Source organism: Odocoileus virginianus, unplaced genomic scaffold (genome assembly GCF_023699985.2).
Source record: "Odocoileus virginianus isolate 20LAN1187 ecotype Illinois unplaced genomic scaffold, Ovbor_1.2 Unplaced_Scaffold_23, whole genome shotgun sequence".
NCBI classification, from domain to species: Eukaryota; Metazoa; Chordata; class Mammalia; order Artiodactyla; family Cervidae; genus Odocoileus; species Odocoileus virginianus.
Window position 1 is genome coordinate 93,522 of NW_027224285.1, and position 17,995 is coordinate 111,516.

At 39.0% G+C, this 17,995-nt stretch overlaps 1 long non-coding RNA gene and 1 pseudogene across 4 annotated transcripts in view; one reads left to right on the plus strand and one right to left on the minus strand.

Moving 5' to 3' along the window:
* Nucleotides 1-17,995, minus strand: part of LOC110143591 (uncharacterized) — a 45,658-nt gene that overhangs the window by 5,818 nt on the left and 21,845 nt on the right. For 2 of the 4 annotated variants that reach the window (XR_011486151.1, XR_011486150.1), the window contains exon 5: nucleotides 1,253-1,347. The exons of 1 other annotated variant lie outside the window; for it this stretch is intronic. This is a non-coding gene — a long non-coding RNA (uncharacterized lncRNA). Of the gene's footprint in view, nucleotides 1-1,252; nucleotides 1,348-10,471; nucleotides 12,552-17,995 lie in introns of those variants that run through there. One more of the 4 variants, XR_011486152.1, reaches the window with a different exon arrangement.
* Nucleotides 13,139-17,240, plus strand: LOC110143589 (son of sevenless homolog 1-like; annotated as a pseudogene).

The window sequence follows — 17,995 nt, forward strand, 5'->3', positions numbered from 1 at the left end:
CAGAGGTAATAGCACTTCTTTTCTTGAACAAGCCCAAGATAGAATAATGATATACATAAATGAAGACAGACACACTAGGAAAGGGGAGGCTAAGTCCAGGGTAGAAAATGTATGTAGCTGGAGCATGGGGAAAACAACTCTTGGAATTTCTATTAAACTAATCTTACCACAAACTGAGAGTACAAATAGAAAAACCATATTCAAATGCAGGAACATTATGATGATACAATCCCACCAACAGGTTTACAAACTATAAAAATGACTTGCAAAGTGCATACCATCTACTCATGAGCTGTGAAGTCAACTTAGTTAGGTTTCTGTGATGATTAATTTTAAGTGTTAACTTGACTGGGCTATGAGATGCCAAGATATTTGGTCAAACATTTTCTTGGTGTATCTACAAGGGTATTTTGGATGAGACCAACATTTAAATCAAAAGACTGAGTAAAGCAAATTGATCTCCATAATGTGGATAGCCCTCTTCCAATCCATTGAAAGCATGACTAAGACAAAAAGGCTGACTTTTGTGTAAGAGGGAATTCCTTCTACCTAGCCATCTTCAAACTAAGACCATTGGCTTTTCCTGCCTTCAGACTTGACCTGAAACATTAGCTCTCTCTGGGCCTTGAGCCTGCTGACTTTGAGACTAGAATATACACCATCATCTCTCCTGGATCACCAGCTTGCTCATTTACCCTGCAGATCCTAAGACTGGTCAGTCTCCAGAGTCGTGAGCCCTCTATTTAAAAATAAATCTCCACCCAAGCAATTAGCTATACTTGTTTTCTCTGCTTGACAACACTTATCACCATCTAACTCACCATACAGTTTAATTATCTTCTTATTGTCAGTTGCCTCTATGGGGCATCCCCACCCCCACTGCCCTGAATCAAAGCACCATGAAGGTAGAACTTCTGTTTTGTTCACAGCTACATTCTTTGATCCTAGAATTCTACCAAGCAGAAAGAAGGTACTTAATAAAATGCACTTAATACATACACATAACAAATTGTATGTAATTTATATTGTTGAGAAGTAAAATGTATTTCCTATAATGTATTAAGGATAAACAAGTCTGAAAACGTTGCCTTGCTCTACAGAATTACACATCTACATGAGGCACACATAAAAATGTCTAAAAAAGGGATTTCCACTTCTAATTATGATGAAGTTAAAGATCTGAAACTCACTATACTGTGGTAAGCAAACAGACAAGATAAAATATATGAAACAACTGATTTCAGACACTGACCAGAGAAGAAGGAAAAAACTGAGGCAATCCCTGATCACTCTGGCTTTCTTCCTGGAGCCATATTACAGAACATGATGAGGTAAGGAGACCTGAAACTGAACACAAGAACACAGAGATCTTGTTTAGTTGAAGAGGCAGAGAACCACAAAGACCAAGTCAAACCAGATTCATGAGGCAGAGCTCTAGAGAAGTGGGAGCTACAAAGAACAGAAGGTCCCATTCATTTATGATAAAAAATTCAAAAAAAAAAAAACCACCTCTCCAGAAAGTGGGCATAGAGGGAACATGCATGCACGTATGCTTAGTCACTCAGTCATGTCCAACTCTTTGCAACCCTCTGGACTGTAGTCCACCAGGCTCCTCTGTCTGTGGGATTTCTCAGGCAAGAATAGTGGAGTGGGCTGCCATTTCCTCCTCTAGGGGATCTTCCCGATCCAGGGATCAAACCTATGTCTCCTGTGTCTCCTGCACTGCAGGTGGATTCTTTACCTGCTGAGCCATCAGGGCTTCCCAAAGGGAACATACCTCAACATAATAAAGGCCACATATGACAAACCTACAGCTAACATCATACTCAGTGGTGAAAAACTGAAAGCATTTCCTCTAAGATCAGGAACAAGACAAGGATGTCCACTCTTGCCACTTTTATTCAACATAGTTTTGGAAATTCTAACTAATAGCAATCAGACAAGAAAATGAAATAAGGGGACTCCAAATTGGAAAAGAAGTAAAATTGTCACTGTTTGCAGATGACATGATACTATACATAGAAAATCCTAAAGATGCTACCAGAAAACTACTAGAACTCATCAATGAATTTGGTAAAGTTGCAGGTTACAAAATTAATACACAGAAATCTGTTGCATTTCTATACACTAACAATGAAAGATCAGAAAGAGAAATTCAAGAACAATTCCATTTACCATTGCATCAAAAAGAATAAAATACCTAGGAATAAATCTACCTAAGAGACAAAAGACCTGTACTCTGAAAATTATAAGGTGCTGATAAAAGAAATTGAATAAGATATAAACAGAAAGAAAGATATAACATGTTCATGGATTAGAAGAATCAGTATTGTCAAAATGACTAAACTACCCAAGGCAATCTACAGATTCAGTGCAATCCCTATTCACTGACCAATAGCATTTTTCACAGAAATAGAACAAAAAAATATCAAAATTTATATGGAGACACAAAAGACCCTGAAAAGCCAGAGCAATCTTGAGAAAGAAAACATATCTGGTGGAATCAGTTTCCCTGGCTTTGGGCTATACAACAAAGCTACAGTCATCAAAACAGTATGGTTTGCACAAACTATAGATCAATGGAAAAGGATAGAAAACCCAGAAATAAACATGTACCTATGCTTAATTTATCTATGACAAAGGAGACAAGAATACACAGTGTCGGAAAGACAGTCTCTTCAACAAATGGTGCTGGGAAAACTGGACAGCTACATGTAAAAGAATGAAATTAGATCATTCTTTAACACCATACACAAAAATAAGTTCAAAATGGATTAAAGACCTAAATGTGAGACCAGATACTATAAAACTCCTAGAGGAAAACATAGGTAGAACACTCTCTGACATAAATTGCAGCAATATCTTTTTTGATCTGTCTCCCAGAATAATGGAAATAAAAACAAAAATAAATAAATGGAACCTACTTAACCTCAAAAGCTTTGGCATGGCAAAGAAAACAATATACAAAATGAAAAGACAACCCACAGATTGGAAGAAGATATTTGCAAATGATGTGACTGACAAAGGATTAGTCTCAAAAATTTACAAACAGCCCATGATCCTTAACAGCATAAAAAAAAAAAAAACCACCCAATCAGCATATAGGCAGAAGACCTAAACAGACATTTTTCCAAAGAAGACATAGAGATGGCCAAGAAGCACATGAAAAGATGTTCAATATCACTATTAGGGAAATGCAAATCAAAACTACAATGAGATATCACCTCACACCAGCCAGAATGGCTATCATCAAAAAATCTACAAACAATAAATGCTGGAGAGGATGTGGAGAAAAGGGAACCCTCCTACACTGTTGGTGGGAATGTAAATTGGTACAGCCACTATGGAGAACAGTATGGAGGTTCCTTAAAAAATTAAAAATAGAGCTACCATATGATCCTGCAATCCCACTCCTGGGCATATATCTGGAGAAAAACAAGATCGGAAAGGATACATGCACCCTAATGTTCATTGCAGCACTGTTTACAATAGCCAAGACATGGGAGCAACCTAAATGTCCATCAACAGAGGAATGGATAAAGAAGATATACATATACACAATGGAGTATTACTCAGCCATTAAAAAGAGTGAAATAATGCCATTTACAGCAACATGGATGGACCTAGAGGTTGTCATACTGAGTGAAGTCAGACAGAAAAGGAGAAATATCATATGGCATCCCTTTTATGTGGAGTCTAAAAAGAAATCTAAAAAGTGAACTTACTTACAAAATAGAAAGAAACTCAGACTTAGAGGATAAACTTATGATTCCTGGAGGGAAGAACAGAGGGAGGGATAGTCAGGGAACTTGGGATGAACATGTACACACTACTTTATTAAAATGGATAATCAACAAGGACCTACTGCATAGCACATGAACTCTGTTCAATGTTATGTGGCAGCCTGGATGGGAGGGGAGTTTGAGGGAGAATGGACATATGTATATGAATCCCTTCACTGTTCACCTGAAACTAGCACAACTTTGTTTGTTGATCGGCTATACTCCAAATCAAAATAAAAAGGTTTTTTAAAAAGAATTGCGGCTCCAGAAATCTGCGAATTGCTTACCTGTGTGCATGTGCACTCAGTCGCTCAACTGTGTCCAACTCTTTGTAACCCCATGAACTGTAGCCTGCCAGATTCCTCTGTTCATGGAATTTTCCAGGCAAAAATACTGGAGTGGGTTACCATTTCCTACTCCAGGGGATCTTCCTGACCCAGGGATTGAACTCGCATCTCCTGCATTGGCAGGCAGATTCTTTACCACTGCATCACCTGGGAAGCCCACATAGTTTCTGTTAAGTCCCAGCCAAAGTCTAATAAGCCACACCTGAGTGGAATGTAACTTCACTAGGGAAGCTGAAGCACAACAATTCCCATTCTTCACACATGGCACAGAGACATTCAAGCTGTGCTCAATCTAGAGTGAAAAGTCCTTCTTGTACACCCTGCACGCTCAACAGAGACTCTAGAAAGGATACAGCTTAGTAGCTGCTGCTAGATAATTTGAATAGCCTCTATTAAGGAAACTGAATCAATATTTAGTAAACTTTTAAAAAAGAAGGTTTCTCTGGTGAATTCTATCAAGTATGTACAAAGAAATGACAATTCTACAGAATCTCTTTAAGAAAACAAAAGCGAAATAACATTTCCTAATACACTGTAGAGGCTAGTATTACCCTGATACTGAAACCTGATAAAGATATTTTTAAAAAGGAAAACTGCATACAAACATCTCTCATGAACATAGATGTCAAAATCCTCAAAAATTTAATCCCTTATAAATTCAATGCAACCATGTACAAAAAAATTATATCCCATGATGAAGTAGGATTTGTTCCAAATATGCAAGAAGAATCAGTCAAGGTAATCTACTACATCAGTAGGTTAATAAAGAAGTATATGACCTATTAATTGACACAGGAAAAAGCACTTAGCAAAATCCAGCATCAATACATAATAAAAGAAGCTTGAAGGGAGCTTCTATAACTTGATAAAGAATATGCACAAAACCCCTGCAGCAAACATCCTAATAGTGGGAAAACTGAGGCTCTCCCCCAAAGATTGGGAAAAAGGAAAGGATATGTTCTCTCAACACTAGTCGAGATCATACTGATGTCCTAGCAAATGCAACAAATGCAACTGAAGTCCTAGCAAATGCAAAAGGAAACAAATGGTACATAGAACAGAAAGTGAGAAATAAAACTTTGTAGATGACAGGATTGTATATGTACTGTTAACTTTAACTAGTTTTGGCTCTCCTAGAAATAGAATCTTAAACAATTCAATCAGGAACTGCCTGATCAGCACTAGTTAGGTAATTTGCCTGACAGACCTTTGCCATCCCTTAAAGGAAGCTAGGATTATAGAGCCATGGAATTCTCCAGGCCAGAATACTGGAGTGGGTAGCCTTTCCCTTCTCCAGGGGATCTTCCCAACCCAGGGACTGAACCCAGGTCTCCCGCATTGCAGGCAGATTCTTTACCAGCTGAGCCACAAGAGAAGCCCAAGAATACTGGAGTGGGTAGCCTATCCCTTCTCCAGGGGATCTTCCCGACCCAGGAATCAACAGAGTCTCCCACATTGTGGGTAGATTCTTTACCAAGTGAGATATCAGGAAAGCCCTAAAGGAGGCTAACCTTACAATAACCAATCACCTTTTTTGATTAGTATAATTTCCTTGTTTCTGTTCCCTTCTGCCTATTAAAGTCTTTCATTTTGTACAGTTCCTTAGAGCTCCTTTCTATCTACTGATTGGATGTTTGATTCATGAATGACTGAATAAAGCCATATGATATTTGACGTTACTCACTGAATTTTCTTTTTTAATAGTTCTGGTGGCAGTGATGGGATCCAAAGGAGACTTCTGATGGCACTGGGGATGAGGAGAAACACAGGTGTTGCTACTTGTGTTTTCTTTCTTCCCACCACTTTCAAGGTCTGTGGATAAAATTCCTTTTCAATTCAAGTTCTGCTTTTTGTGTTGAGGTACTGATCTAACTGGCTTTCCAGGCCAGGGTTAACAAGTCAGTCAAGACTGACAGGGACCTTTTATAGAGCACCAGTTCTTAGCCCTTAGTCTGACGTCCCAGTACAGGTCTTAGCAGATCATCTTGAGCTGGCAGACAGTTCAACCTGAAATCTGAGTTCCTAATCTTGGTTAGTCCACAATTCTGCTTAATGTGTGCTACTGGATCTGTCCATAGTTTCACTTTGAGAACTGCTGGTTTTGTTGGTTCACACCTAAGGTCTTTTCTTGGTCAGTCCACAGGACCACTTCTTTGATTACTGTTGGTGTCTATAGTTCCGTTTCTTTGACTACTGTTGGTTTCTGCTAATGTACACATGAAGTAAAGGAATCACATGTTTATTATTAATGGGAATCTCACTCAGAAGCCAAAGCTGCAAAACTGATGGGCATGAGTTGAATACTTAAATGGTGTGGTCATCACCGAATTCTAAAACTCCCAAGCTAGAATAAGTTAGTCATGGAATGGGTTACATTGACACTAAGTCAGCTACCAACCTCAAAAAAAAAAAAACTTCCTTGCAATGAAATACATTGTAAAGCACTAAAAAATCCTCAACCAAATGGGACATTTCTCTTAGTATTAATATGGTTCCTCAGTTCAGCTCAGTTCAGTTCAGTTCAGTCGCTCAATCATGTCTGACTCTTTGCGACCCCATGAATCGCAGCACGCCAGGCCTCCCTGTCCATCACCAACTCCCGGAGTTTACTCAAACTCATGCCCATCGAGTCGGTGATGCCATTCAGCCATCTCATCCTCTGTCATCCCCTTCTCCTTCTGCCCCCAATCCCTCCCAGCATCAGGATCTTTTCCAATGAGTCAACTCTTTGCATGAGGTGGCCAAAGTATTGGAGTTTCAGCTTCAGCATCAGTCTTTCCAATGAACACCCAGGACTGATCTCCTTCAGGATGGACTGGTTGGATCTCCTTGCAGTCCAAGGGACTCTCAAGAGTCTTCTCCAACACCACAGTTCAAAAGCATCAATTCTTCGGCGCTCAGCTTTCTTCACCGTCCAACTCTCACATCCATACATGACTACTGGAAAAACCACAGCCTTGACTAGACAGACCTTTGTTGGCAAAGTAATGTCTCTGCTTTTTAATATGCTATCTAGGTTGGTCATAACTTTCCTTCCAAAGAGTAAGCATCTTTTAATTTCATGGCTGCAATCACCATCTGCAGTGATTTTGGAGCCCCCAAAAATAAAGTCTGACACTGTTTCCACTGTCTCCCCATCTATTTCCCATGAGGTGATGGGACCAGATGCCATGATCTTAGTTTTCTGAATGTTGAGCTTTATGCCAACCTTTTCACTCTCCTCTTTCACTTTCATCAAGAGGCTTTTTAGTTCCTCTCCACTTTCTGCCAGAAGGGTGGTATCATCTGCATATCTGAGGTTATTGATATTGCTCCCGGCGATCTTGATTCCAGCTTGTGCTTCTTCCAGCCCAGAGTTTCTCATGATGTACTCTGCATATAAATTAAATAAGCAGGGTGACAATATACAGCCTTGACGTACTCCTTTTCCTATTTAGAACCAGTCTGTTGGTCCATGTCCAGTTCTAACTGTTGCTTCCTGACCTGCATACAGGTTTCTCAGATGTTCTGGTATTCCCATCTCTTTTAGAATTTTCTACAGTTTATTGTGATCCACACAGTCAAAGGCTTTGACATAGTCAATAAAGCAGAAACAGATGTTTTTCTGGAATTCTCTTGCTTTTTCGATGATCCAGCAGATGTTGGCAATTTGATCTCTGGTTCCTCTGCCTTTTCTAAAACCAGCTTGAACATCTGGAAGTTCTCAGTTCACATATTGCTGAAGCCTGGCTTGGAGAATTTTGAGCATTACTTTACTAGCGTGTGAGATGAGTGCAATTGTGCAGTAGTTTGAGCATTCTTTGGGATTGCCTTTCTTAGGGATTGGAATGAAAATTGACCTTTTCCAGTCCTGTGGCCACTGCTGAGTTTTCCAAATTTGCTGGCATGTTGAGTGCAGCACTTTCACAGCATCATCTTTCAGGATTTGAAATAGCTCAACTGGAATTCCATCACATCCACTAGCTTTGTTCATAGTGATGCTTTCTAAGGCCCACTTGACTTCACATTCCAGGATATCTGGCTCTAGGTGAGTGATCACACCATTGTGATTATCTGGGTCATGAAGATCTTTTTTGTACAGTTCTTCTGTGTATTCTTGCCACCTCTTCTTTTTTTTTTTCCACTTATTTTCATTAGTTGGAGGCTAATTACTTTACAATATTGTAGTGGTTTTTGTCATACATTGACATGCATCAGCCATGGATTTACATGTATTCCCCATCCCGATCCCCCCTCCCACCTCCCTCTCCACCCGATTCCTCTGGGTCTTCCCAGTGCACCAGGCCCAAGCACTTGTCTCATGCATCCAACCTGGGCTGGTGATCTGTTTCACCCTAGATAATATACATGTTTCAATGCTGTTCTCTCGAAACATCCCACCCTCGCCTTCTCCCACAGAGTCCAAAATTCTGTTCTGTACATCTGTGTCTCTTTTTCTGTTTTGCATATAGGGTTATCATTACCATCTTTCTAAATTCCATATATATGTGTTAGTATACTGTATTGGTGTTTATTTTTCTGGCTTACTTCACTCTGTATGATGGGCTCCAGTTTCATCCATCTCATTAGAACTGATTCAAATGGATTCTTTTAAATGGCTGAATAATATTCCATGGTGTATATGTAGCACAGCTTCCTTATCCATTTGTCTGCTGATGGGCATCTAGGTTACTTCCATGTCCTGGCTATTATAAACAGTGCTGCGATGAACATTGGGGTGCACGTGTCTCTTTCAGATCTGGCTTCCTCGGTGTGTATGCCCAGAAGTGGGATTGCTGGGTCATATGGCAGTTCTATTTCCAGTTTTTTAAGGAATCTCCACACTGTTCTCCATAGTGGCTGCACAAGTTTGCATTCCCACCAACAGTGTAAGAGGGTTCCCTTTTCTCCACACCCTCTCCAGCATTTATTGCTTGTAGACTTTTGGATAGCAGCCATCCTGACTGGCGTGTAATGGTACTTCACTGTGGTTTTGATTTGCATTTCTCTGATAATGAGTGATGTTGAGCATCTTTTCTTGTGTTTGTTAGCCATATGTATGTCTTCTTTGGAGAAATGTCTGTTTAGATCTTTGGCCCATTTTTTGATTTGGTCATTTATTTTTCTGGCATTGAGCTGCAGGAGTTGCTTGTATATTTTTGAGACTAATCCTTTGTCTGTTTCTTCATTTGCTATTATTTTCTCCCATTCTAATCAATGAATATAGTAAAGTTACAGGATATAAAATTAACACACAGAAATCCACTGCATTCCTATACACTAACAATGAGAAAACAGAAAGAGAAATTAAGGAAACAATACCATTCACCATTGCAACAAAAAGAATAAAATACTTAGGAGTATATCTATCTAAAGAAACAAAAGACCTATACATAGAAAACTATAGAACACTGATGAAAGAAATCAAAGAGGACACAAATAGATGGAGAAATATACTGTGTTCATGGATTGGAAGAATCAACATTGTGAAAATGAGTATACTACCCAAAGCAATCTATAGATTCAATGCAATCCCTATCAAGCTACCAATGGTATTCTTCACAGAACTAGAACACATAATTTCACAATTTGTATGGAAATACAAAAAACCTCAAATAGCCAAAGCAATCTTGAGAAAGAAGAAGGGAACTGGAGGAATCAACTTGCCTGACTTCAGGCTCTACTACAAAGCCACAGTCATCAAGACAGTATGGTACTGGCACAAAGATGGAAATATAGATCAATGGAACAAAATAGAAAGCTCAGAGATAAATCCACGTACCTACGGACACCTTATCTTTGACAAAGGAGGCAAGGATATAAAATGGAGAAAAGACAACCTCTTTAACAAGTGGTGCCAGAAAACTGGTCAATCACTTGTAAAAGAATGAAACTAGAATACTTTCTAACACCATACGCAAAAATAAACTCAAAATGGATTAAAGATCTAACTGTAAGACCAGAAACTATAAAACTCCTAGAGGAGAACATAGGCAAAACACTCTCCGACATAAATCACAGCAGGATCCTCTATGACCCACCTCCCAGAATATTGGAAATAAAAGCAAAAATAAACAAATGGGACCTAATGAAACTTAAAAGCTTTTGTCAACAAAGAAAACTATAAGCAACGTGAAAAGACAGCCTTCAGAATGGGAGAAAAAAATAGCAAACGAAGAAACAGACAAAGGATTAATCTCAGAGAGTTCTAATTCAAGGAACATGTCTGATATTTGGTAAGAACAGTGAAACTTTTGGACATTCTAACCTGCCCCCATCACAGTTTCCACTCTCCAGCTCAGGAATAAAGTGTCAAAATAATAACCCATGTTTCCAGTATTAGAAGAATCACAGCAGACCCCATTCACAAACACTTATAGTTTATTTATCTGACCTGTCTGATAGCACAGCTCAAAAACTTTGTGTTTATTTCAGCTAATTCAAAACTGGTTCAGTATTAGAGCTGCTTCCTAGAGAGAATCTGTCAAAAATATTTACAGACTGATGCTGCCTAAAGAGATGAGTGGCATATGAGGTGAAGCTACAATTAGAAAATCCCAATAAACTCACACAAAAGGGATTAAAATTTTAAAAAAAATTCAGCAGGTGGCATTATATAAGATTAACCTACAAAAAACAATTATTTCTATACACAATGAAAATCTAAAAAGGAAATGAAAATTATCCCATTTTCATCAAAGATAATAAATATCAAGAGTTAATTTACTCAAGGAGGTACAAAACTTTTAACACTGAAATTACAAAATATCACAGAAAGAACTAAAGAAACCTAAATAAGTGAAATGATATCTCATGTTTCTGAATTGGAAGACCTTAATACTCTTCATATCACAATATTACCCAAGACAATCTACAGATTTATAATCCCCATCAAAATTCAAACAGCTTTTTTTACAGAAATTAAAAAGGTGATCCTCAAATTTATAAGAACTTGCAAGGGATACGGAACAGCCAAAACAATAAAGAAAAAGAACAAAGTTGCAAGATTCACATAATCTGGTTTTTAAACTGATTACAAAGCTACATAATCAAAATAGTGTGGTACTAACAGAAGGATAGACATATAGACCAAAAAAAATAGAACTGAGAGTCCAGAAATAAACACATACATCTGTGTTCAATTAATTTTCAATAGGGGTAAGTGAAAGTGAAGTTGCTCAGTTGTGTTCGACTCTTTGCAACCCCATGGACTGTAGTCTACCAGGCTCCTCGTCCATGGGATTTTCCAAGCAAGAATACTGGAGTGGGTGGCCATTTCCTTCTCCAGGAGATCTTCCCAACCCAGGGATTGAATCTGGGTCTCCTGCATTGTAGGCAGATGCTTTATCATCTGAGCCACCAGGGAAGTGGGGTAATACCAAATCATTCAACAGGAAAACAGAAGTCTCTTTAGCAAATGATCCTGGAACAACTGGTTCTTCACATGCAAAAGAATAAAGTTAGACATTTACCTGAGAATAGATACAAAAATTAACTCAAAATAGACAAAGCCCTGAGTGTGAAAGCTAAAAATATGAAACTATCAGAAGGAAACAGGCAAAAATCATTATGCACTTGAATTAGACAATTTCTTATATATATGAATCCAAACACACAAAAAAGAGAAATTGGAGTTCACTGAAACTGAAAACATTTCTTCATCAAAGAAATTACATTATCAACAGTAAAACGAGAACCTACAGTATGAGAGAAAATATTTACATATTATATATCCAATAAAGGTATACAATTCAGAATATATACAGAACTTTTATACCTCAAAACAAAAGAGAAACAAAAACAAACAGTTAAAAATGAGAAAATACTCTATTGAATAGACATTTCACCAAAGAAGATATGCTAGTGGCCAAGAAGTTCATGAAAAGAGGCTCAATACCATAAGTTATTAAGGAAATGTAAATCAAAACCACAGTAAGATACCACTAACACCCAAGAGGATGAATAAATGTTTTACAGACACATCAAGTGCAGTTAAGTATTAGAAAAATTGGGGCCCTCATATATTCTGGTGGGAATGTAAAACGGTGCAGCTGCTGTAGAAAAGTTTGGCAGTTACTAGCAATTCCACTTCTAATTATAAACAAGTATTCACCCAAAATATGTATGTTCATAGCAGCAGTATTATAGTAGGCAAAAAGTAGAAACAATCCAAATGTCCACCAACTGAGGGATGGATAAACAAAATACAGTAACTACACAATGGAATATTATTCAGTCATAAAGAGGAATGAAGTATTCTTATATGTTATAAAAAAGATGGCCCTTGAAAGCCTCATGCTAAGTCCAAAAAACAAAAAAGATATAAAAAAGGCCAAATAGCATACGATTCCATTTACATATAAAAAGTTCACAGTAGGCAACTCCATAAAGACAGGAGATTTAGTGGCTTGTTATGGATGAGGATGAGGGAATAAGCGGGATTCTGGAAAAGAAAAAGGATATTAGGGAAAACTTAAAGAAATCTAAATATTAAACTATGAACTTTAGTCAACAATAACGTCTCAATACTGGTTCACTAATTATAACAAATGTATTGTATTAATATATTAATAATGGGAAACAGCTGTGGGGTATATGACAACAGAAAACAATTTTAAAGAAAATGGGCCGGGCCGGAGCGTCCCTCCGCACCCCTCCGACAGCCACCGGCCCTGCGACCTAAGCAGACCAGCCCAGAGTCCAGTGACCGAGGTGGAGAGCAGCCTAGGGTGGCGCCGGCGGGCCGGGGATGGGGGAGAGGCCCGGTCCCTGGGCAGCGTTGCCTGATGAGGCCGCCACCACCGCCTACCGGCTGCGTTCTCTCACCGCGGCCAGTGCCTGTGGGATGGGTGGCCAGGAACCAGCCTCACCCCCAGCCTCATCTCCGGGGCTAGCCCCCAGCAGCTCGGCCCCCTGCGGCATCCGGGCCATCCGCTGAGACTGTGGCCCGGTTCAGCACTGGGAGCTCGCCCTCTGGTGACTCCCCCAGCCGGGCCACCACCGGCCCTCTCCCTGCCCAGTCGTAGGGGCATGCAGGCACAGCAGCTGCTCTTGAGTTTTTAGCTCAAGAGAACGCACCCAAGTGGCGGCTGCTGGTGTCTGCGTTGAAAAAATGTTCAGGGGCAAGTTCATCCTACTGTTGAGTCTAGTGATGATGCTCTTCAGTATGCTGAAGAATTAATTTTGCAATTATTAAATATGCAATGTCAAGCTCAGCCCCTAAGTTCTTCAGATGTAGAGGCACGTGTTCAAGCTTCCCTCATGCAGTTGATAAATGCTCAATAGTTGATGCCAAGTCGGCTACTGAAAAGAGGAAGTGAAGAAACTTTTTTCTCTCTCCCAGTAGAAAAAAGTTCATCTTCTGTTAAAGGGGGTCCTAGATTATAAAACTGACCACCAGGTTTCTGTTTACATAGTAGCAGTGTTAGAATACATTTCTGCACACAGGTGAAAAGTTGGTGCAAAATATACAGCATTATGAAAATACAAAACAAGATATTAAAGTGGCAATATATGCTGATAAAGTATTGATGGATATGGTTCATCAAGATGTAGAAGATATATTATCTTTGATGAAAGAGACTTCCACCTCAGGAGAGCAACATTATTATGATTTTGTAAAAGCATTTATGGCAGAAATTTGACATATATAAGGGAAGTTAAATTATAAATGATTTTAGAGAGTACTTTGTCATTAATACAAAACTTTTTCAGCTAATGATGTAGAAAATACATTTGGTCATATAGTGGATATACATGAACCTGGTGAAAAGTTACTGGGCCATATAGAAGATACTGTAGAAATGACAGATGAAGGCAGTCACCATCCATTAGTAGGAAGCTGCTTTGAAGATAGCAGAGGAACTGACATTTGATCCATTTGAATCATAATGCTCAAGATATTCTATGACCTGGTTTTCATGATCATTTCCTTAGTCAGTTATCAAAGCGTGGAGTGGCACTCTTGTTGTTTTTCAGTCGCTAAGTCATGTCCAACTCTTTGCAACCCCATGGACTGCAGCATGCCAGACTTCCCTGTCCTTCACCATCTCCTGGAGTTTGCTCAAACTCATGTCCATTGAGTCAGTGATGCCATCCAACCATCTTCCTCTGTCACCCCCTTTTCCTCTTGCCCTCAATCTTCTCAGTCAATAGGCAAAGGTTTCAAAGAAGCTGTTCAATATGTTTTACCCAAGCTACTTCTAGCCCATTTACCACTGTCTACATTACTTCATACTTCTGAAGCAGTAAGAAGAGTGAAGAACAAGAAGACAAGGAATGTTTGAATCAAGTATGTATCAGCTCTGCTTAATGGTCATAGTGATATAGGGGGAAAAAATATGTTCTAAAAGTCTTGCAAAATGTAGACTGGGTGAATCTGCATGTTGGATTTATAATCAGCAAATGAATGGGAAACATCTAGCAATCAAGAAAATGAACGAGATTCAGAAGAATATTGATGGTTGGGAGGAAAAGACACTGGACAGTGCTGCAATGAATTTGTAATGGAAGGAGCTCTTACACATGTAAGAGAAACATGAAAGAAACATCTCGTCGATGGCTTAATGATTTGCTGTAACTCAAATCATGACTAGCAAAACTTCCTGGTGCTAGCAATGCAGAATATCACCTTAAAGAAAAGTTTTTTTATGAGAAAGGTACAAATTAATGACAAAGATGACACTAGTGAGTACAAGCATGCTTTTGAAATAATTTAAAAGATGAAAATAGTGTTATGTTTTCTGCCAAGTCAGATGAAGAGAAAAACAGTTGGATGGCAGCACTGATATCTTTATTGTACCAGAGAACACTGGAAAAGATGTTTGATGTGACAATACTATAGGAAGAAAAGGAGGAGCAGATGAGACTCCCTAGTGCTGATGTTTATAGATTTGCAGAGCCTGACTCTGAAGAAAATATCATATTTGAAGAAAACGTGCAGCCCAAAGCCGGAATTCCAATTATCAAAGCAAGAACAGTTATTAAACTTATAGAGAGGCTCACGTATTATATATACATGGGTCCCAATTTTGTTCAGACATTTCTCACAACACATAGATCCTTTTGTAAACCTAAAGAACCTATAATAGAAAGGTTTGAAATTCCAGAGCCTGAGCCAACAGAAGCTGATTGCATAGCTTTAGAGAAGATTAGCCCTTGAGTGCAGAACTGAAAAAGGTTTAGAATACAGCCTGTGCAGGTGTGAGCATTAAATGTACTTTGGCACTGAGTAGTACACCACTATGATTTTGAAAGAGACTCAAGATCTTTTGCAGCTAATGGAGGAATTTATTGGAACAGTAAGAGGTAAAGCAATGAAAAAATGGGTTGAATCAATCACTAAAATAATCGAAAGGAAAAGAACTGAATTGCAAGAAACAAGGGACCAGGTCATAATATTACATTTCAGAGTTCATCTCCCAGGGATGAATGGCATATAAGTAGACCTGGTGGAAAGAGAGAATTTTGACCACATAGAGACTTTTGACCTGCTCCCCTTAAACCAACAAATTGCTCGACAGCTCACTCTACTTGAATCAGATTTATATTGAACTGTAGAGTCATCAGAATTAGTTGAAAGTATGTGGGCAGAAGAAAACAGATTAATTCTCCTAACCTTCTGAAAATGATCCAGCATACCACTAATTTCACTCTGTGGTTTGAGAAATGTAGAAACCGAAAACTTAGAAGAAAAAGTAGCTGTGATAAGCTAAATAATTGAGATTCTGCAAATCTTTCAAGAGCTGAGCAATGTCAATGGTGTCCTTGAGGTTGGCCATGCTATTAACTTATTTCCTGTTTACAGACTAGACCACATGTTTGAGCAAAATACAAAGCTAACAAAAGAAAATTTTAGAAATAGCTCATGAACTACAAGAAGATCACTGTAAGAAATATTTGAGGGGAAAAAAAAGAAATATTTGGCAAAACTCAGGTCTATTAATCCACCACACGTGCCTTTCTTTGGAATTTATCTAACTAATACATTGAAAACAGAAGAAGGCAGCCCTGAGGTCCTAAAAAGGCATGGAAAAGAGCTTATAAACTTTAGCAAAGGGAAGAACATAGCAGAAAAATGGCAGGTGAAATCCAGAAATACCTAAATCAGTCTTATTGTTTATGACTAAAATCAGATATCAAAAAGTTCTTTGAAAACTTGAATCCAATGGGAAACAGCATGGAAAAAGAATTTACAGACTATCTTTTCAAGAAATACCTATAAACAGAATCATGAAACACTAAGCCTCTCTCAAGATTTCCAAAAGAATATAGCCATTCACTAAAAGCTCACAGTATTTGTCCATTAAACCCAAGATCAAGTACTATGAGACACTCCACACCTCCACAGCAAGAGCCAAGGAAAAATAGTTAAAGTAGAACCCCTGAAAGTGAAACAGAAAGTATATATAGCATTGGCACCAAATTCTCCAAGAACACCATTAACACCTCCTCCTGCTTCTGGTTCTTCCAGTACCACAGATGTCTGCAGCACACCTAATTCTGACCATTCAAGCCCTTTCATTCAAGATCTGCTTCAGTATCATCTATAAGTTTAACCAAGAGCACTGATGAAGTGCCTGTCCCTACCCTCCTGTTCCTCCTAAGATGACAAGAATCTGCTCCAGCAGAATCTTCACCATCTAGGATGACGTCTAAGCATTGGAACAGCCCCCCAGCAATTCCTCCAGGGCAACCCATGCCAAAAGCCTATTCACCAAAATATTCTGTATCAGACCAGACCGCTATATCAGGCCCTACTGAAAGCTCTCCCTTGTTACATCCATGAGAAACCATGAGGACACCTGATGTTTTCTTAAACTCACCACTATACCTCCAATCTCCCACTTTGGGGGAAAAAGTGACCATAGTAATGCCTTTGTCCCAAAGTGCCCTTTCCCCTTTACACCACCTCCTCCTCAAATACCTTCTCCGCATGGCACAAGAAGGCATCTGCCATCACCACCAACACAAGAAGTGGACCTGCATTCCACTGCTGGGTCACCTGTTCCTTGATGACAAAGCACTTCTCAACATATCCCTAAACTCCCTCCAAAAACTTGCAAAAGGGAGCAGACACCCATCCATGCACAGAGATGGACTACCACTGTTGGAGAATTCCCATTTTTCCTGAGTTCCTCTGTACCAGGATCCCCAAATCCACTGCTGGTGGTGGATGCATTGAATGCGCTAGCACTGAGGGCTTAAAATGGGAACTCCAAACACTAACGACTCTACTTCAAGATCCAGTATAATAAATTTTAACCTAGATGTAATTACAAAGTGGAAATGGTATCTGTTTAAAATATGGGAAGACTTATCTAGAGGAACTGGACAACAGACTGTACTTGAAAATCAAGTAAAGGGACTTTTCCCAGCCAGTAAAGTTCTCTTTTTGTGAAGTGATCTTTATCATGAAACGGGTGGAAAACATAGTCTAGTGTTCAGCAGGCCCACAGGATGACATTTTTTTTTTTTAATTCAAAATATTATGCACTTTAAAAAAATAAATCTTAAACAGGGATCTTCAAATCCTCCTTTGTTTTTCTTTGCTTTTACTTGTCCTCCTTTAGAATATTTTCTTAAAAATCATTCGGAGGACTGTGAGAAAAGGATGTGGTACCTGACCTTACTGGAATAAAGGCCCAGCACCATACTGCTGTTCTGCTTACAGATTATCATAGTGAACTGAATGGGTACTGAGGCTTCACCAAAGAAGTACTTCTATTTTTTAAGAATAATTATATCAATTTTATCAGAAAAGACCCTGATGCTGAGAAAGACTGAAGGCAGGAGGAGAGGGGACGACAGAAGATGAGATGGTTGGATGGCATCACTGACTTTGAGCAAGCTCCGGGAGTTTGGTGATGGACACAGAAGCCTGGCATG